A 22,710-nucleotide genomic window follows, 5' to 3' on the forward strand; every position below is an offset into this window, starting at 1 on the left:
ACTAGCGACTGAGACCATAAACTCATGTTTACAATGTTTACTGAGGTAATAAATCAAGTGAGAAGTAGGCTCATTTTCTCATAGACTTCTATACAATCAGACTTCTTTTTGCAACCAGAAGAGTCGCTGTTAGAAAGAATGCACATTTAAAACACTTCAGCATTAGCCTCACTTCTCAGACCCGGAGATAGCCCACTGGTGAAAACGCAAATGATCAAGAGCCTATCTAAAGCCAATGTTTGGTTTGTCCGTTCTGGGCTACTGTAGAAACATGGGGGCCGGCTCCGTAAAGAGGACCCTCTCCGTATGTAGATATAAACGACTTATTCTAAGGTAACGACAACGATTCTTATTTTCAGGTGATTATACACGAAAGAGAATATACTGATTAATATTATATTCCATTTCTGCCAATAGATCCCCTTAAATGCTACACACCATTCCTTTCAAGTTCCTCTGGATTGAAATTATTCATTTTATTCATGTTAATATATAGGTTGTTTGTTTATTCATGTTTTTTGTTTGTTTGTACATGCAACGTGTGCATCACTCTAAAGTCCTAAACTGCAAAGCTGTTCATGTCCCAACTTAAAACATCACAGAGAAGAGCAGCAGAAAATTACAGGCGTGATATCAAGTGGAATTCCTCGACTTTCTTGTTTCATGTCTAACCCATTAACCACAGCAATCTCCCAAACCACCCAGCAGTCCTTTGTAGTGGGCTTTTATGCCAAATGGAGCGAAAAACACAGCTTGACTCAGCCAACAGTGATCAGTGCTTGGCCTCCAGAAAGTGTCAGTCAAGGAAAGCCATGGGAATAGAGGGAAGAGTCCAACCAGAGTTTGTACAGGTTTTTACAGGTGATGAGCTGACAAGCTATGGGAAATGGGAGGTCCATGTTCTGTCTGATTAGCCTGAAGCTGTTAGAAGGGCTCCTGGGCTGTTATATTGCTGTAATCAACAGGGGGACTGTGGCACTCTTATTACTCTTATTATACACCATTGTTGAAAACTCCTTGTTTCCTGGCAGCTGTCTGCAGTCTGTTATTTTCAGTTATAATTGTTTGCGATTCATTGGCAGGTGTCTGTTAATATTGTACATCATGAAAGCCCAATCATGTTTACAGTTTGTGAGAGCTGATCATCCCCTGAACCAGTTCCACTCGCTGAAGAAGACAATGAGGTTCAACTGAAAACTCCTGAAAAAAGCTACAAAGTGGGCTTTTGAGCTTAGATTATTTTATTACACATACTGTGCTGTTCCCGGAGGTAAAATATGAAGTTCCATGCTCAAATGTTTACAATCAATAATTCTACCACCATCAAATCATTAAATCAGAGAACAAAGAAAGCCATGCAAGTAACCATAGCAACAGTACCTCTCCGTCAAAAAACAGCTTTTATGAACATTGTCTACCAGCCGTTGTATAAACGTCATTCTTCACTCTGTCCTGATAACTCCTTCTGTCTACAATATCTGCACATGGCAACTACGACACGGGTACGGTTAGGGAAAGATTGTGATTAGCAAATAAACAATGTTTAAAGGAATTCCTCAGTTTCTGTTGAAATAAAAACAATGGAGACATCCATCCATCCGTTTTCTTCTGGGTCGCGGGGGCAGCAGGCTTAGCAGGGAATTCCAGACGTCCCTTTCCCTAGCAACGTTTTCCAGCTCTTCCTGGGGGACCCCGAGGCATTCCCAGGCCAGCAGAGATATATAATCTCTCCAGCGTGTTCTGGGTCCCAGGGCCTTTTACCAATTGGTCGTGCCCGGAAAACCTCCAAGGGGAGGCGTCCAGGAGGCATCCAGATCAGATGCCCAAACCACCTCAGCTGGCCCCTTTTGACGCGAAGGAGTAGCGGCTTTACTTTGATTTCCCTCCGGATGTCTGAGCTACTCTCCCTATCTCTAAGGCTGAGCCCAGCCACCCTATGAAGGAAGCTCATTTTGGCCACTTGTATCCGCGATCTCATTCTTTCGGTCACTACCAAAAGCTCCTGACCATAGGTAAGGGTTGGAACGTAGATTGGCTGGTAAATCAAGAGCTTTGCCTTCCGGCTCAGCTCCCTCTTTACCACAACGGTCCGGTACAGCGCCCGCATAACTGCAGACACCGCACCGAACCTCCTGTCCATCTCCCGCTCCATTTTACCCTCACTTGTGAGCAAGACCCCGAGATAGCTGAACTCCCTCGCTTGGGGCAGTAACAATGGACACATCACATGTTCGATTAATGAGCATTAGATGTGCTGTTAGGTTGATTCTATTACCTTTCTACAGAGCCAGGTGTGCTGTTGTCCTGTTTCCAGTCTAATGCTAAGCTAAGCTAAAATGACCGGCTGCTGGTTGGTATGATAGTGCAACCCTTATACAATATAACCCTTGCCAGCCGAGGCAATATTTGAACGGAAAGTTGAACTCGCAACCGCTAGCAAATGTTTTTTTGCCCATTCGCTTGCATAGAATTGAAATGAATAGGAGGCAAATGTTTTGTGCATGTGTGACCGTGCCTTTATTCAAATTTACTGTCAACACCTTCTGCAAAAACTGAAAGGGTAAACTCTTGGTTGGAGTTTTAAAGATGCATTTAACTTGTGCAAAAAAAATACAATACAATTTATTTTAATATTTGATTTCAAGGGTTAGGTGTAGGGTTGTGTGGGTGTGAATCATATGCTGCATGTTTTGTCTTATATAAACTTAATTTCAAGGATAAATATGCAATTTAAAGGAAGTTGAGAAATGTTATTGGACCTAAAATAGCAAACCAACTAATTTCCACTCCTGAGTGAAAGGCTGTTAGAGTGCGTTTCACTGGTGTGAGAATGTGTGTTGATGCAAATGACTTACAAGAGCTTTGTGTGTTTTTGTTCAAGTGGTGGATGAACAATTTATTTGAAATTGTGAAGTAATATATCAGATGTACTATAAGAGGCTGTGTGTTTATGTGAGATGGAAAAACAGCATAAGTGTCTCTGCGAATGTCAGATGTCAAGTATCAAACGTAAATTGGCTGTGGACATTGTGAAGCGTGAAGTTTCAGAAAAACCTGGTAATTATAAATGCTGCGTGCATTGGGGCTGTGTGTGTGTGTATAGCCCTCCTGTTGTCTTCGGGTCAAATTGACCCGAAGACAACAGGAGGGTTAAACAGGCCAACTGATGATAATGAACAAGGCTATTATTTGACAATAATGTTTTCTTGTCTGGCTATTATTAATAATATGAGCATACTTTTGTTAATTTTTCATGACCTAATGTTGAATTTCTGTGGATTTATCCCTCCTGTTGTCTTCGGGTCAATTTGACCCGAAGACAACAGGAGGGATAAAATGCTTTTTGAAAAGTGAAAAGCTGTCTTTTATCATTGCATTCATTGGAATGAATGTGGGTGTTCAGTAGATACAGTTCTTCATTCATCAAACTGTATGCAAACAAAGCACCAAGATCAATATCGAAATACAAATGAAGTGGCATTAAAATAATATGCATTATATTGACTTGATCTTCTCTAAATGGTTGGTGAGTACCATCATCACATTTTAGAACTCTATTTCTAGACCCCTGTAGAGGTATTTAGTGTGTAATGTGTAATAATTTGTTCCATTATCTTACTATTCCTTTGAAAGTAAGCTAAAGCATTCTGCGAGAAACAGACCTAAAAGCTAGACACTACTTTCCCAATAAAAATTACATCAGTTGTTTCAGCAAACGACACAAACGACTCATGTTTACATTTAAAGGTGGAGTCATTGATTGTAATCCAATAGACTTTTTGTCAAATTCAGCGAATATCTCCTCATGGCCCACTAGCTGTCCGTTCTGTGTGTGAACTGAAAAAACAAATCCGGTATTCAAACACAACCCTGGCAGTGGGAGCGAGAGGGACGGTAAATCTGGAGGACGGTATTATTTGTTTGTGTGTTGAGTTCAAATATCATCATCTTTAAGTGACAAAGCCTTGAAGCAGCTGTAGGACTCTCGTCCGATGGGAGCAAAGGAGGAAATATTGTGATGTTATGGAGCTATGAAGTGCGCAAAGGGAAAAGATCAGGTTGCTTGACGGGTCAGCAAAATGTCAGACTTTGACAGCAGGAGACAGACTTCCTGGTTGTTACTGACAGTCAACATCGTTTTCTTTTAACCATGTCCTCAACTTTAAACCTGCAATAGAAGATTTTTTGGCCACTTGGGCGGCAGTGGAAACAAACTTTAAATACAACACTGACATACTGTATTATCATCTTTCAAGTTGATATTGCAAACTTACTAGCAGTAACAGTTGCCTTTTTTACGCATTCAGCAGATACTGAGTCATGTTTCTGGCTACCTGGCAAATGTAAGTCCAATATTCACTCACCTTTTAGATCTGTTTTGGTCTCCACCAGCTTCTGAGGGAAAGATCTGTCTATTTGGAAGCAGGGCTGTAGTACACGAGCCCAGTCTCTGTCTCGAATCCGGACTTGAGTCCACTTTTTTTAAGTCTTGCACTTGTCTTGGACTCGTGCCTTGTTGGACTCGGACTTGCCTTGGTCTCAGGCTCAGCTATTGAGAACTGGTCATGTTGTTCCTGGCTGTTGATTTGAGATCAATTGTGCAGAATGTTGCCTGACTCTACAGTGTCTCCCATATGCTGCACTCAAAAATAATAATACACCCGAGCGCAATTTGGACCGCCACAGCAATTTTAGTTCTATCTATCTATCACTTAACGTAGCCTATTAGCATTGGAAAGACACTATTGCCTATTACGATCTTGAAAAGGACTCGATTTGCTCTGGACTCGGTCTTCACTTGATCTTGACTCCCTTAGGACTTGGTCTTGTCTCAGACTGGACCTGTTCTTGGACTTGACTTTGACTCAATTAAGTTGGACTTGACTACAGCCCTGGATGGAAACATTGGGACTTATCAAAACAGTAAAGTCGTGGCCGTGAAACCAAAAACAATGGGTTGAAAGACACTATAAAGCTCTGCAGAATTGAGGGGAACTGCAGAGTTGGGTAATAATCTTCTGCGGGTTCGTCATTACGAGTAATACTTTCACATTTAATCCATTGCTAATATAAAAATATTGATTATAGCCACTTTAAAGATAACCTTTACTGGATCTAAAATATCCAAGTGTCAAACGATCAGCAAATATAAATCTCTGTTTCTAGATACTACTGTAGTGGTACATTTGATAACTTTCTTCCTTACTGCTTTAAATATATGTATATATTAGAATTATTCTGGAAATTAATACCAAGATTTAGACTACAGTCACTGTAGCCGCAGTTGGTAACATCCACCATGATATTTGTAGTGATATGTATGTCATTGGAACTTGCTGATTTTAAAAGAAGTGGATGTGTTTAATCATCCTACTAAATATGAAAGTGATCTGGAGTAGAGAAATTCCTTTCACTTGTGCTAATCAAATTCAAGTGCTGGTTTCACACAGCTCCTGGAGAACACCATTAAGGAGGTAGTCTTGCTAACTGCTGGCCTTTAAAGGGGGGCGTTTCTGATTCATTGCTAGTTCATCACTGATCCAGTTGTATTTCCTCTTACATTTGATTTAAGGAGGATGAAATGATCTTTGAAGTGAGTCTCTCTGCAGCAAGTGTCCTTTCAGAGTGACTTCAGAGGTCTAAGGTTTTTTTTTTTTTTTTTTGCCGACAGTTATTTTTAATATCAAAAGAGAGTTGAGTGTAGATCAGTGGCAATGATCAGCTAGAAACTGTATAGGAGTCTTACAGAACCTGAGCAGTTATTGCAGTCATGCTGAGCTGTAATCAGGAGAGCCTGTCAAGTAGCCACCATTACTTCATGTCATAAGTCTATGCGAACACTCATACAGAATGCTGTAAATGAGCAGGAATGTGATTAGGATAGAGTTGAAGAGGTAATTTAAAGTTTTGAGCCAAAGTGATTTATGCTTCAAGACGAAAATGCTTCCGAGAGTATGTATATTTTAATCTTAATAGAAATAAGAAAAAGAAATGAATGCATAGCTATAATTATATCCCAGTCTGCAAGTGAAGTTTTGTCAGATTGGTCTGAATTTAAATCACTCTCAGTTGAAGCAGCTCTAAATACATAAAATGGATTTGATCTGTGTTTCAAAATGTTATTCTACTAATGATGTTTTATACTGGGTTTGGATGGGAAATGGTCCCAATATCTGTAAAAAAAAGAGAAATGCATTTTTTTAAGTATTTAGACAAAAGGGTTAGACCTCTTACAGTTAAAAAAAAGTTCAAATCTTCAGTGTTTCTGTGCCACAAAACGTAGTTCGCACCAGTGAGCTTCAGCACTTTGCACAAGTCACACTCTAGTTATTTGCCTTTGGCAAAAGGTCAGATGTTCATCGTACAGTAAATAGAGGTGATGCTTTCAGTCCGTGTAAAGAAGGGTAATCTTCTTTCTTTACAGAATAGCTTTTGAGACGACATCCTTTGATCCTTATGTCCTTGACTCATCATATCTCAGTAAATCTGTTAGATAATCTGACCAAAAAAAACATTATAAAGTGTTGTGGGTGTTTGGATCATTTGGTGAGGTTATTTGCACTCTGGGCCAGTAATGGGCAACCCTCATTATTATGCAATATATTGCACCTGTGTACTCAGCAAGTGTTTTTGCATGGCGGGAGGCAGTTGGCTTTCTTATACACTAACCTTTTTGTTGACCTTTGTGACCAATTGGGCATGTATTAACCCAGGTATTTCTTGAATGAGATAAGCTGTCAATATACATACACATAACCCCCACATAAAATGGCTATTTATTGTTTGTAAACAATTTTTTTATGGATTTATGATGAGCTAAGATAACCAGCTGCTGGCTGTAGCCTTACTGCAGATATGAGGCTGCATTCACATCAGATTATGCGATACAGCGAAAAGTAGAAACAGAATCAACTTTTGGAGAAACTGAACCCAACGAATCCAGAGAATGTGCAACCTATGAGGGAACAAAAGATGTTAATCGTCGCAGTTAATGGGCCATTAAAGTGATTCTCCAACACCGTCGAACAACCCGGCGGGGAATCGCCACAACGCCTGGTGTGAATGTAGCTCGAGAATACTATTGACCTTCTCATCTCTCAAGAAAGCGTATAAGCGCATTTCCCAAATATAGACCATTTCACTGTTGTAAACGTAAACACTCCAAACGTGTCTCAGTTTATATCCTGTTGCAGTGTAAGTGAATGACATCAGCTGATAGGAAGTAAACATGGACCCAAGGTGTTGTGTAGAAATGCAATTCTGTTGAAATGATCTATTAATCAGAAGAGCGCGATACAAAGTCCTTACGATCAAATCTAGAGTCAACGTCTGGGGTCCAATTAAGAGATGCAGTGATCTGTCAGCAACATGAAACCCTTAACAGTCTTGATTGTTGGTTGTTTAGAGGCCAAAGGTGAGAGCAGTCTGCTACAGCTGCAAACAATAATAACAATTTATATTAGATGGTGATTAGTGATTGACTGTCATGTGGTTAAAGTAAGAGGTGTGATAGTTTGAGGGGACGACCACCATAAGGCCCTTTATATATAATACAATACAAACAGTAGCCAAAGTATTTTTTTGTACAATACACAAAACCCCATAAGAAGTAAAGTTCTAAAAAGTAGGAGTTGACTAGTTTCTCCACCAGCAATAGATCAGACAAAGATAAGAAGTGTCACATAGATTATGTTCACCTGTCCAGGAGAAAAATCCCCCACTCCGCATTAGTTTAAATTCCTTTGGTGTGACTCAGATTCTTCCTCCTTTCATCCAACAGCACTTTTCTCATGCTTTATAAAAATGTACTTTGGGTGGCATACTAAGGGGTTTTGGTCTTACAAACTGCTGCATTTTCACCTTTTTCACAGCAATTTTAAGGAGCCTGGGGACATTGGTTAAGAGGGGGCCCAGGTAGTGAATTTTTCATTAGGCACCCTACAGTATAAGATCTAAAAGATTTGTTCGACATTTTGAGGAATGCACTTTCCTTTCCTTTACTTTCTTGATGAGTAAGATTAATACCACTTTTATGTCCGTACAGTAAATATGAAGTTTGTTTTTGAATTTGTGCAAAAAACAGAGTTTAAAAACAACAATTCATTATTTTACGGGGGAATATGTGCCAGACTATTTCTAGAGTCTCTGCTGGTTGCTCAGGAACCTCACGGCGACAACGACAATCCAGGACGTCACTTGAAGTCAAGGAATAGCTAATTATTAAACAAAGGAGATATTAAATTAGTGAGCTTTAGAGGTGCTGGTGGGTGGATTTTGTTAAGTTTGGACAGAGCCAGGCTAGCTGTTTCTGCATTTCCAGTCTTTGTGCTACGCTAACTGCTGACTGAAGCTTCATATTTAGCATTCAGCAGAGAGTGGTATCAATCTTCTCTTCTGACTCTAGGCAAGAAAATAATTAAGTGTATTTCCCCAAATTACTATTCATTCAACTTACATGTAGGCTTACCTAGTTATCAGCATCACTAATTGTAACATTGACAATCCTGGATAGAGCTGGTAATCACATGGCTCCGTTACACCCAGGATTTCTCAATCCAGCTGTGCCAATGTTCACATGAAAGAGCTGCACTTTTAATCAGGTGCATTACCAGAGGCTATAACTATTAATAATTGCATATATCTCCTTAAAAAAAACTCAGAAACATAGTAATATTATAAATTGTAAAATACAGGGTTTTCGTCTGAATCTTTGGGGAGAATTGAAGGGAACATGTCTGAGTTTGTGAGTCTGTGTTTAACAACCTGACATGCTCACAGGAGGGGCACGTCCCAGCCGACTCAGGAATGTTTTGGTGAACCTCACTAATGGGGGTGAGGGTGCTCATTTAGCAGCCAGGGAGAGTCTCGTTTAATCCCACAGATGTGTCTTATCAGTGTTTTCCAGTTTTTATTACCTTACTTCCTCTACTCTGTATTCTGTGCCTATTTTTTGTCCTCTGGCAATACAGATGGAAGTTGGAGAAGGAGAGCGCCGTTAATGTAAGAGTGTTGGCTGCGAGAGAACAGCCTCTTGCTGCACCACATGAAGTGATCGCACCGGTGGCTGTTAGAAACTTTCAAATACTGTGTAACTCCATATTACTGCTAATGCGGGTCTGTTTCCACTCTCATTACCCTAAACAATTTTAACTTATTTTATATATTTATTTGTTATTTTTATTTTTTTGCCTAAAATGAATTCATGTAAGTTAACATGCCAATTTTTCTTCACATTATTCAAGCTCTTTTTTGTTCCCTTTAGATTAATTTCATCTCCATTACCAAACTATCCCTCCCTTTTGGGATTTCTCGTCCATGCAAGCCATGTGATACAGTTAAAAGCTCCAAAAAAAACTTAGCAAGTGGACACTGAGTTGGGATTGTTATGTCAAACTATACTAGATTCTTCTGAACAACATAAAAGCATATAGCAGTTACGTAATCGCACTTGCTAGATTGCTAGATGAGGTAGAACTAGGCCTATACATAATGGTGTTGTCTGCATAAAAAATATTTTTTTTATTAATAAAATTGCAACACATATTATGAATAAAAATTGTAAATAAACTAACACAGGGTCGGTTTAGATGGCGGCACGATCAAGTGCTCAGGAAGCTGGCAGAGGTGGTGCAGAAAAAGAAGGCAAGAGGCAAACAATGAGAGTCTAAGATACTGCACTACATACCAACAGGAGACCAGCACCTAAGTCCCTGACACCGGGGGTGGAGTGGAAGATGGAGGTGGACCTGGGCAGGCAACTCCACTTTCCCAGAGAAATCAACAGCACCACACTGCGGCCAGACATGGTTCTGTGGACCACAGCCGGAAAATCTGCGCTTTTGGTGGAACTCACAGTGCCATGGGAAGAGGTGTTGGAGGCATGCCACAAACGGAAGAGGGCAAAATATGCTGACTTGATTGCGGAGTGTAGGGAAGGTGGATGGAGTGCGAGGCTCTGACGGGTGGAGGTGGGTGTTAGAGGCTTTGATGGAGACTCAACATCATGTCTGCTCAAGGACCTGGGGCTACGGGGAGCCAGACTGCATAAGGCAACCAGGGAGGTATCAGAAGAGGCAGAAAAGGCAAGCGTCTGACTCTGGCTGAGAAGACGAGACAAAGCATGGGGAGCAAGCGACTCCTGAAGAAGGTTAGCTGTGGGCAGTGTCAGGGAAACGTCCGTGTTCACTGCCCCACCACCAGGAGATGTTCTGGACTAAGGGGAGAAACATCAATGAACGGTGGTCCCCAGCTGATGACCCTGCAGCTAACAAAGCGGACACCTGTGGAGGTGCAGCAAGCCTAGAGCTTAGCAGGAACAACATCCACCTGTAAAGATAAAAGGAAGGACCCAGTATTGAACCTTGTGGGACACCATTTTGTATATTTAAAAAGCTAGAAAATAAACCATCTATTTGGACACTTTGTGTTCTGCCACTCAAATCATTTTTTAACCATTGAACATTTTTTGAAGACAGCCCCTTAACCAGCCTCTGTAACCAAACAGAGGTGTCAACTGTGTCAAAAGACCTTAGACAGGTCTAGGAATAGTGCAGCACAGTATTCTGTCAGGTCAATTGCGTTTATGAAGTCACTGCAGACCTTCATTGTAGCCGCGACTGTACTGTTTTTTCTAAAAGCAACCTGTAAGTCAGTGATAATGCTATGTCTTGATAGAAACTCCTATAATTGGTTACTTATAAGCCCTTTCAAAATCTTAGCTAAAACTGAAAGTTTAGATATTAGCCTATAATTGTAATTAGATGGCTGTCCGCTCTTCAATAATGGAGTAACATGTGCTGCCTTCCAAACTTCAGGTATTTTACCACTTTCAGGTTCAAAATGTGAGTTAAAGGTTTAGCAATATCCTCAGCAGCAACACTATTTTATGTTGGAAAAGAGCAAAAACATGCCCGTGTTTTCTGCTGTAAGACAGCACCACAATTAAGTGTAAAGAGGATCATCTGAGAGTAACTTGCATTCAAACGTACCGTATTTAACTTGAATTCATTAGTGAGACATGCAGGCTTGGACTCATCATTTAATTGACCAATTTCTCTCCACATAATGACCAAATGCCAGTGTGTGGAGTTCAATATACTGCAAATGTAGGAGTAGAGGCTATATGGATATGATGCAGTACAGACCCCCTATAGCCCTCACTGCCTTAAATCTTCAGTGGTGGCCTCTGCTTCACAGCGAGAAAAAAGAGCAGGACATGGTGGTCTGACAGAGACTAAAGCCAGAGAATATCTCACATGTGGGGGATATGCAGGTGATGGAGTGGATTGAAAAAGAGCGAGAGCGATGACGTGCTGAGAGGGGGCAACGAAAGCTGGAGGTGGAGGGAGAAAAAAGGAAAAAATGTAGGTTGAGGGAAGAACACAGAGGACCAGATTCAGTAAACCAGCCTCATCTCCTTTTAAATGCATTCTGCACCTAGAGACCTGTCTTATTTATCAAACAGGAGAACCAATGTGGAAGCTAGTGTAGCTGTCATCTGATGCACACCTTGAGTGCATCCCTCTTCTTCATGCATGCATTTAAGGCAGAATGGTGTAAAGAAATGGTCGGAGATAAAAATAGTGAATTCAGTATTCACATTTTCTTATGTTGCTTATGCTATGCTGAATCAATCTACACTCAGTACCTCATAACGGCAAAGTGAAAACAGGGTTTTAGATTTTTTTGCAAATTTATTAAAAAGAAAAACCTGAAATATCACAATAATATAGTATTTCGACCCTTTGCTTTTACACTCGAGGTTTAGCCCAGGTGGCTAGATCTTTTTTTCTACACCTTGATTTGAGTCCCCCTGTGGTCAATTCAACTGATTGGACATGATTTGGAAAGGCACACACCTGTCTATATGAGGTGTCACAGCTGACAGTGCATATCAGAGCAGAAACCAAACCATGAGGTTGAACAAACTACCTGCAGAGCTCAGAGACTAGTGTCGAGGCACAGATCTGGGCAAAGCTACAAAACAAAATTGACTATAAACAACATGGAAAGTTCCCAAAAGCACAGTTGCCCCCATAATTCTTAAATAGAAGAAGTTTGGAACAACCAGGACTATGTGTGCCATTGATCGTGCATCTGTGCATGTACACTGAAATCCGAGTTCACAGACAAAAACTTGCAATGTGTCAGGAGAGGTGTTGGCCACACTGTTCAGCTGTATTTATTTATTTATTTTTTCATGGGCTGTGAAAATGCAGCTGAAATGCAATAACTGAAACTCTTTACAGGCTCATAGTCAAACACAAAATATCTACCCAGACTTGACTTATCGGAGGCTTGAGGCTTTGTCACAAAACAGCAGATTTTTGTGGTTTTGGGAGAAAAGTCAGTATACTCTGGACAGGATTATAATCACTGAGTCATACATGAATGGAGCTTTAGTGATGTCGGCTCAAATAGAATTAGTTTGACCTGCGATCGTGTCACTGGACATATTAGAGGCCATAATAGAGGCCAACATTTTTTTTTTTTTTTACCGGCTTGAGTACACACTGGGCTTAATAATTACTGAAATGACAGGAATTAGTCCAACAATCCCCTTTTAAACCAATTCTGTATTAATGGGGCTTTTTGGGTTTCTGGCTATTGGGAAGACAGCCTTTGAAGGGCTTTGACAAACAGTGGTACAAAAGCCTGGCCAATGTTTGGAGATAATTATTTAGCTGAATTTTGTCAGATGGAAACCCAGGATACATTCAGTGGAAAAATACAATTTTCTGCAGTTTTCTGATTAGCGTAAAAAAAACAAATAAAAAAGTCTCTTGCCCGGTGTGTGATGTTGAGTTTTCACATTTCATGTTATGCTTTTTTCATTTGAGATCTGTTTGTTTTTGGCACAGGCAGTTTAATTATCCCTGTGGAATATAAATTTCAGTTGATTAATTGGAAAAGTTTGGTTTTTTTACACCCATAAAAACAAATTCAAGGTAAATCAAAATGCCTCGACTAAAGGCCGGGTGCAAACGTTCACCCACTCATTGGTTGGATGTGTCTAGGGTGGGAGAGAGAGTGTAAACACAGGAAGAAGGTCCTGAAGATGCTCCTATCTGCCAAAATGGGAAGAAGGCGGCAGACTTTGTTGCTTCAGGTCAGACCTAGATTCATTCTCAAATGCATCTGGCTACGGGAGCTGTTTAACTCAAAGTTGTAGAGTACACCTTATAGTTAGCTCAGATCGAGACAAACAGACCAACACCGAATCCTCTAAAGGGTTTCGTACAGTTGTTTTGGTACTCAACTGAGTATGTTTGCTGTGTTTATATCTGCCCAAACAAATGTACTAAGGGGTAAAAACGAACTGCTTCAACTGCACCAAACAACACAGGTTTTAAAACCTGTTAAAAAAAAATCCCTAAATAGAATTTTAGGCCTTGAACTGAACAAGCACAAGATGAATCATGATGTTATTGAAAATTTAGAGCAGAGCAAATACCTGAAAAACAGAATAAAGGTACAAGCAGTGGTGTAATGGTAGCAGAATAGTGATTATGCTTTAAGTATAACCAGAATTTCACATGTAGTTTTTAACCTTATAGCCTCTAAATATTTTACAGTTATCCCCAGTGTGTGTGTGTGTGTGTGTGTGCTGCTACATGCAATTGTCCTCGCATGGATATAAAAAGTTGTAACTGTTACAAGGATGTGTGATTTCCCCCTTTAAATTATCCTCTACACAAACATGTGTCGGAGCAGGTGGGAAAACAGCAGCCATCACTCAGATGAACAAGTAGCAACACTGCACATCTATTGCATGCTATAGAAGCAACGCTTACACACATATATATATATATATATAGCATTATATATGGAAGCGTTACGGCTAGAAATTAGACTCTATACGGTAACAGTGATCCATTACCGTAGGAACCTGATGAATCATCTCCACAGGAGAAGAGTTCCACAAAACTAAAGAAACAGACCACAGGTGTACTGGGAAAACTCCTGATTCAGCGATAATCTTACTTTAATCTTTATAGCTACGAAGAACTTTGTATAATCTGTGCTAAAGATATAGTTTGGTAGGTTATTCATTGTTTATTAATAAAGAGCTGTGTATTAGCGTCCTGTCTGTGTGATTACAAAGCCACCGTGATTCATCCACTCCAGTGGCTGTTTAGCTCTGGTCCACTCAATTTAGAGGTGTGTTCTAATTAACATTGGGTTAATTGCTCTGAAAGTCTGCTCCCGCTATGTAGGCTATATAATGTGGTTAGAGTCACATGACTGCTTACCAGCCAAGATGTGTTTATACAACAGATAATGAGAAGAGAAAAATTAATGAGTTACTAACTCGTGTCATTTGGTTATGGCAGTCACGTATGAATTAAAAGTAGTTAGACAAAGTTTGGCTCTGGGTTACCTTGCAACAAATATTGTGACAGGCAATTGAAATATTCAGTTGTCAACTCTATATATATATATGTATATTTAAGGCCCTGGATCTGCGGTTCTTCAGATTTACATGAAGAAAATTGAACAAAATTATCTAAGCGAGCCAGACAAAGCCAGGAAAACAGTTCAGTGCTTATTCTGTTCACCAAGGCCTATTAAGAAAGATGTTTCCCAATTCAGAGTCCAGAAAGGATGCAGTCCAAGAAAGGGGGTCCTTCAGGTGACCTGAAGGCCAGCCTGAACCTGCACCACCTATCCAAAAAGACCAAAATTCAAGTTTTGTGTGGGTGACCCGCTGCGTCTTTGTCACCATGTTGCCTTCAAACAACCAACAAAATATAAATACCAGTGGTCTACACAGTCTTGACATTAACTGCACCAGGTTAATGGTCATTTTATCAAACATTTCTATTTATGTACGCCTTGTGATTAATAACATGTCCAACTTGTGGATGTTAATAAGATCAGAAAAGCGGACACAGAGGTCATGTCCTCGGTATTTATTTTCCTGTGCAGTTTATATTTTATAATTTAGAGATGTACATACAGTAATGAGGTCTGTAAAGGTAGATATCATACTTTCCAGACTTGGTGCCATTAAAGAGTAAATACTTCCAATCTAATCCGGCTTGCCTTGCCAACTAGTGGTGATAGAATGTGTTTTCAGTGATGTACCGTGGTACTACAGTATCATGCTACATTGGAGCTGGGTGTAGTCACAAGTACAACAGACCGCACCTGACTACAGCCAGCTCAGTGATGTTGGGTGTGGTTCGAGAGGTTCAAGAGACCTGTACCATAGCGGCCAGTGCAGCTATGTTTTCCCTCCTTCCAAGATCTAGTGTGGACTTGCTCTTTGAATTTCATTTTATATTTGCACACCAAAAATGAAGGCAACTTGAATGAAAACCTCAGCAGAATTTAATTCTTGGTGGAGCAGAGAAAGCCCTTGGAAAACAGCTTTGGGACCATCATGTAGTTTAAATTAATAACAGGATGTAATAGAACAGTTTAATGAATTAAACATGGAAGCATTATCCAAATTATTAGGAGATTTTTTTAGGCTTTTTCATTTTTCAAATACTGTCAATAGGACTGTCCCTATTTTTTTTCCATCAACAGTTTTATCGTGCATTTTAAGACATTATACAAAACAGACATTTGACAGAGACAATGATAAGTCAACTAATTGATTAGTCGGTTGACAGAAAAATAAACTGCAACTATCTTGACAGTCGACTTCTCAAAGTAATTGTTCATGCAGAAATGTCAGAAAAGGCTGTTTTCAGCCTCTCAAATATGGAAATTCCTTGATTTTCTTTGTTATATATCATATTTCACTGAATATCTTTGGGTTTTGGACTGACAAAGCAAGACATTTAAAGACATGGCCTTGGACTTTGTAAGCCTGGAATGGACATTTTACACCATTTTCTGACATTTAACAACTGATTAATCTAAAAGGTGGGAGCGAGAAACTGAGATATCAGTGGTCTGAACCTATTAAATTTATGTGATGTGCTGTATTTACTGATGAGTACCCGAACACAAATATCTGATTAATATGACATTAAGCTGATCCCAGCTGACATTGGGCGAAGGCGGGGTACACCCTGGACAGGTCGCCAGACTATCACAGGGCTGACACATAGAGACAGACAACCATGACGCTCACATTCACACCTACGGACAATTTAGAGTCAACATTTAAACCAAACTGCATGTCTTTGGATTGCGGGAGGAAGCCGGAGAAAACCCTCACTAACACAGGGAGAACATGCAAACTCCACACAGAAGGGCCGCAAACCAGATTAAAATCTCTTGCTGTGAGGTGACAGTGCTAACCACTGCACCACCGTGCCGCCCCTGCAACAGTATTAATGACACTCAAAAATATATTCAACAGATGATCCTGTGTTTTACAGTAGTAACACGGACAGATGAATTTCACACATTTGGTGGGTGTTTTAACGCTTTTAACATTTTGTTTTTAGCAGGATTTTCCTCAATACAATTTGTTTTTACCAACAATCAAGTGGGAAGCTAATTCATCCAAATCATTGTAAAGGGAAGGGAAGCAAATATCAGTGCAGTTGCAGTTGGATTCGTAGTACATAAGAAAGATGTAAGTGTATATGAAGAAAAAGCCTGCCACAGATTTATTGGAGAATTTTTCTGCCTATGTACTCTGTGTTTACTATGTATTTGTTTTTATGAAATACATCACATGAAATTATAGCAGAATGTTATGGTCCTGACTAGTTTAATAGGTTTAGCTTGTAGGGTGAGTGTAATGCATTTATTTCTGGGCATTTTTACAAAACCACCCACACATTGGGCTTTAATGCCATGTCATAGGGATCAGACACTTTGAGTTTTAGCTTTGAATACTTTATTCAGATTTATGCGGCTTTTGAACTCCTTTTGCATTTTACACTTGAAAATAAATAAAATGTCATTTACCTCCTGCAGATGTGAGACTCAGTGGGAGAGTCAGTGGTTAGCACTTTCAACCTGAAAATGCCTGTCAAAGAATTTTTGGCATTGAGTGTTCCCACGACTTTTATTTGATAGATTTTTGTAAGCACTTTCTTATTGTTCTTCTTATTGATTCCCAATTTCATTTCCTTCATTTTGTTTTGTCGTATTTTTTGGGGTATTTTTTTTTTTTTCATTTCATGTGTCCAAATTTAGAGGATATGTTGTCATGTGACAAATAAAAACCTTGAACCTTAATTTCTCTAATTTCTCCCATTGGTCAGTTTTTACTCTCTTTTGTGACATCTCTCACACACACACACACGCATGCACACACATGCACACATACACACACACACAGAGGTTTTGCTCATTGAAATTTATTTCATGTTCTGCACAGAACATTATAAAAAAAATTGAAAGCTGTCATAGTATATGAATAAATTTCATTTAATTTTATCTTCCCTTCTTCCATTTTCTTCATTTCCTTCCATATTTTATTTCCGTGCCACCCTCTTCTCTCTCTGTTCTTGACTCTTGACTGAGTAATAAATCATTCAGTCCAGTTGAAGGAGCTCGGAGCACACTCACATGGTCTCTGTGACCTAGAAATACTATAGCAGCCTTCTTCTCCACATGGTTGGCTCTTTGACAGAGCTCTTTCACGTCAGCTCGGGCCCTGGGAGGTCAATCCTTATCTACTAGCCACACTCTTGCTGTCCTTTCTTCTGAGATACACTGCAAAAACCTGACAGTACGTATGCACGCACCAGATGAGTGCTTTATATGTTCCTCATTAAGTGGGGGCATTTGTGGCTTGGCACTTATATTGGTTAATTTCTGGAGGAATGGTCTTCATAGAGAATGTTTTTAAATACTGGATTCACATTAAACAACTAGAATGGCACTTGGATAGCGCAGACCTCCGCCCCCATCTTCGTGCAGCTTGTGCTTGTTTATGTTGAGATCAGCTGTATGTAGCGGAGCATCGTAAAACACTTCATTCAAACTGGACAGAAACAAAATAAAACTCACCTAAACTGTCGTCGTTACTCTTTCCAACAATCACCAAGTGTGCTTTGGTTGAACTCAGCTGTAATTTCACTGAGTTTAATGTGAAAAAACGCAGAATCTACAGTTGTAACCCCCCCCCTCTACCGCTCTCCCTCTGAAGGAAAGAGGTCATGCATCATCAACGCGTCATGAGTTACACTATGCATGTGTTATACCCAGAGGTCTTAATGTTCTGGCTGATCAGAATCCTTTAAAAAATTCGGATCATGATCCAGATCGCCACCAAAATCTAATGGATTGTTCATTGTGCCACACCCCACCCCTTCAAAAAATTTCATTCAAATCCATCGCGGTCCTTTGGAGTAATCCTCCAAACGGACAGACCAACAAACCAACAAACAAACGCCGGTGAAAACATAACCTCTTTCCTAGGCCTTCGGCCTTGGCAGAGGTAATAAGTTAATTGGAAATCGTTCTGCACTCAGAGCATTTTGTTAATCACATAATGACACAGGGAGATTAAGTTGATTTAAATGTAAAATTAAAAGCAACCACATGCGATACAGTATCTCCATACAGAAAGTGGAGCATCAAGACAGTTATGAGCAACAATAGACCCAGAGCATGTCTAAGGTAATTTTCATTCCTTTAATGGCCAGACGCTCTGCCCACTGAAGAGACATTGTGCATAAGTATAATCATAATACATTTTTTGATTTGTCTTGAAGTCTTTCAACAAATTAAGCCATTAATCAGTGCTGCACTCAAATTTAAATAACATTCCTTAACAATAGAGAAGCACTGTTATAGGATGTTGTGATGTGAGCCTGCCCTTGGGTGGTGAGTGGGCGTTTTTTAGTTGTTTGCTTTTTAATTGCCATTATAAAATAGATAGTTCCAGTCCTTAATTATGATTGGCTGAGCCACATTCGTAAAACACTCTATTAATACACAGCTGTGACCGCATTACAATAGTATCGCTGCGCCAATTAGTCACCTACTGTTTCAAAAGGTCTGATTTGGTTTTTTTTGTTGTTGTTTTTTTTGTGAATTTAGATTTATTGGGTGGGGTTAGTATGGATAAGTGTTTGGAAGAGATGGATAGGATAGAAATGGAAAACAAAAAAGAAAGGAGACACGTTGAAAGTAATGAGGGAGAAATTGAAGAACTGGAAAAGTCAGGAAGCAAAGCCGAGACTGTTAAACAGACCATGTGGTCCGTTTTGCTTTTCAGACCTGATCATTCGTCTGGACAAGAACAGTCAGGAGTACGCTACGCTGATATTCAATGACTGCACAAAAAAACACAAAGGAAAAAGAAAAAAAATATGGTATTCATGTTTGAGAAGCCAGGGAGAAATATTGCCGCCCAATCCACCGGCCTTTTACTTCAATCTGGACAAACTAACAATGTGACTTTAGCTAGCTTAGATGTTCTTATTTGTAGCCTATAATGCCCCACTTTTTCTAGTTATGTTGTCAATTGCCAGCGATATAACCAAGCTACACTGTAACAAAATGATATCACTGGCAAGTGACAACAGCTAGGGGAGAGTGAGCATAATAGTTAGATACAAATGTGGATATAATGTATCTACAAGAAGTGAAGCCAATGAGGAAGTGCCTTAAACCTACATTCTTTCTAACAGCCAGCAGGGGGCGACTCGTCTGGTTGCAGAAAGAAGTCTGATTGTATAGAAGTCTATGAGAAAATGACCCTACTTCTCACTTGATTTATTACCTCAGTAAACATTGTAAACATGAGGTTATGGTCTCAATCGCTAATTTCAAGTCATCTTCAGTACAGCACAATGTTCATTTAGTAAATGATGGTCCCATTTAGAGTCAAATAGATTATAAAGCAGGGTATGCTTTAGGGCGTGGCTACTACTACAACTTTAACCCTTTCACAGCGTGTTCTCACTTCATGAGAGTTAATTGTAACCTGTTTGGTGTCCTGAAAATGTCTTATTTAGCATTTGGTTGTACTTAGCTTCACCCTCTCTTGTCACTTCTGTTTGCAAAGAACCAACAAGGCGACGGCCAAATACCAAGATGGCGCGGGCCAAAATGCCAAACATGAGGCTTCAAAATAGCAGTCCACAAACCAACGGGTGACGTCACAGTGAATACGTCCACGTCTTATATACATTCTATGGTACTACATAATTGAATCACTTCAACAATTGCACAATCTTTAAGCATGCTTTCCATTGCGTCTATGTGTTGGCAACCATTCTGCTAAATGTCGCTGAAGAACTACAGTTCTGGACGGAAGAATTCATCAATACATTTTTGCTTTTTTTTTTGCAGCACAATGATTTCCACAGGTATCTGGCTAACTCTCTAATCCTGCATGCTTAATAAAGTACTGTGATCAGTGGAGCCCTAATGAAGCTACCATTAGTTAAATGACTACAGCGTTACATTACTGTTAAACTCCCATCTGATTATCTTTGGCTTAATAAAGCAAATATAAAATTATTTTAATTATAGTAAGGTTATAGCTTTAGCAGGCACTCCATAATTGACAGCAGAATAAAGAGCATTTCAGTGAAGAGGGATCATTTGAAAGTGTATAACTATATATACTGTATATATTGAGAGAGAGGTTGGCAATAGAGACTGTGGTGATAAGACCTCATCAAGGAGAGTCTCTTTATTAAATGAAGGCCCATAAAGACAGGAGAGGACAGGGACCCCATGATTCTTGTGGTGGTGAAGTTAATCAATCGACAGTCGACTGAATCTCACTAAACACCCTGAAGGTCACGATGGTGATGGGGAAGTGGTCAGTTGCACAGAGGTCTGAATGAAATGTTCGTGGCCCTGAAATCCTATTTTCTTAATACGAGTGATGTGGCCCTACATGAACACACAATGTTCTGCCAAAGTTAAAAAATGTTGGTTATTTCATATGCAAGATTTCTGCATCTGTGTTTTTGTCTGTGCTCTTCTTACTGGATTGAAGTGGGTGGGGCTCAGTTGGAAAAAGGTGATTCAAGTCACCAATCTGGATTTAGCAACATTTGATACAGAGTTTAACGGTCATGGGGTGGCTGCTCATGTTGCCATGCCACTGCCAATCCAACCAGCAGAGGAACTGACTTTTTGAGTGTTAAACTGAATAGATAAATACTTAAACATTGAAACCAAGTTTTCAGGGGCTTTAACGGTGCAGTGTGTAGGATTTGGTGGCATCTAGCGGTGAGGTTGCAGATTGCAACCAACTGAAATTTCTCCCTTGTGCCAAGCATGTAGGAGAACTACAGTGGCCAACACCAAAGCGCAAATGACCCTCTCTAGAGCCAGTGTTTGTTCTGTCCATTCTGGGCTACTGTAGAAACATGGCAGCCCAACACCTTCTCATCCCAACTCGTCACATATCGGCGGTATCGAATTCTGATGGCCTTGACAAAGCCTCGGTATTTGACACCCTGGGAATGTGAACGGTCTGGGGGGCCGGCTCTATAAAGAGGACTCGCTCCATATTAAAATATAAACTGCTCATTCTAAGGTACCGAAAACACAATGATTCTTATTTTCAGGTGATTATACACAAAAGAAAACATTCTTATTAATATTATATTCCATTTCTGCCAATAGAGCCCCCTAAATGCTACAAACTGGTCCTTTAAGTAAACAAAGGTTATGATATTGTAACCCTAGTTCTCTACCAAGGAGGCCCTGCTGCTCCTGTACTGCTTACTGATAGGGCTTGGGATGTCCTGTTTGGCTGGCTATGTTTGAAATGTGTGATTGGAGGAGAGTATTACTCAGTCCAGTAGAGTGAAAACTGGAATTGATGGAGAAGTTTAAAGCAGGTAGAAACAGCAGATTCACCCATAGAGGAATAAAGGAAAATCAGTGAAGAGATGTTCATTATTGAACATTCGCGAAAGTTTAATTTCAAACTATATATTACTGCCAGCACATACAATGAATATCTGACCGGTATCATGTATTCAAATAGACAGTTTTCCCTGATAAGGGTGGTGGTAGGAACACGAGTGCGCTCAAAAAGAAACCTCATGAAACAGGGTTGAATAAACATAATATTCCCTTAGTTTTCCCTCTAGTGCATAAGATGTTGGTTGTAGTCCATAAACACATTTAGTATTTAACAGCTTAAATCTTTGCTCTTATAAACTACACCAACTTAGAGCACCGCTGAGCTGCACTCTTTGGGGTATATCACAAAGCGAGCTTAGTCAGCAAGCTGGATTTATCCTGGTAAGTTATTTACTGTATTTCACGAAAGCCTGTGGTCAGAGGTTCAGCAGATTGTGGGCTATATTTTGTGGAGTTCACATGGGAGAGTGGTGGTAGATAAGGAATATGAAAGTAAAATGCCTTAGTATGCTGAGGAGTTTGTGGGGTTGGTCCGGCTTTTTGGAAGGCCAGGCTGTGCCCTGTGGGAGCTGGTTGCAATAGGTCTGTAGTCCATCTTAACACTAGCAGGTGAATTGGGCATTCAGCAACAGCAGCAGTGTGAGCCATACTAGCTGAGGAGGAGGGTCTCTGACTGGGGCACGAAGTTGCTCAGGCGAGTACCCTGGAGTGTTATTAGGTAAGAATGGCTGTGTGACTGCAGGAAGCTTGCTGGTGAATTGTTTACCAGCAGTGTGATTGTTTTATTGATTTATTTACCTGTTAATGCGTTTCTTTGCCAGCATTTGTTGACTTGCAGCATGCCAGTAGTTATTGCTAGTACAATATTGTTTGTCACCATGATTGCTTTGGCTGGAAAGACATGATAACTGCTGAGGATCAAAATAAGAAAATCTATGTTACTACTGAGATGGA

General features: G+C 40.0%; 1 long non-coding RNA gene across 1 annotated transcript; it reads left to right on the top strand.

The window, feature by feature from the left end:
* Nucleotides 1-204: 204 nt before the first annotated feature.
* Nucleotides 205-21,509, top strand: LOC119485450. The gene is made up of 4 exons (XR_005206270.1): nt 205-359; nt 6,944-6,948; nt 14,762-14,763; nt 21,470-21,509. It is a non-coding gene; the product is annotated as an uncharacterized LOC119485450 (long non-coding RNA).
* The last annotated feature ends 1,201 nt before the right edge of the window (nt 21,510-22,710 follow it).

This window comes from Sebastes umbrosus, chromosome 3 (genome assembly GCF_015220745.1).
Source record: "Sebastes umbrosus isolate fSebUmb1 chromosome 3, fSebUmb1.pri, whole genome shotgun sequence".
In the NCBI taxonomy this organism is placed as follows: Eukaryota; Metazoa; Chordata; class Actinopteri; order Perciformes; family Sebastidae; genus Sebastes; species Sebastes umbrosus.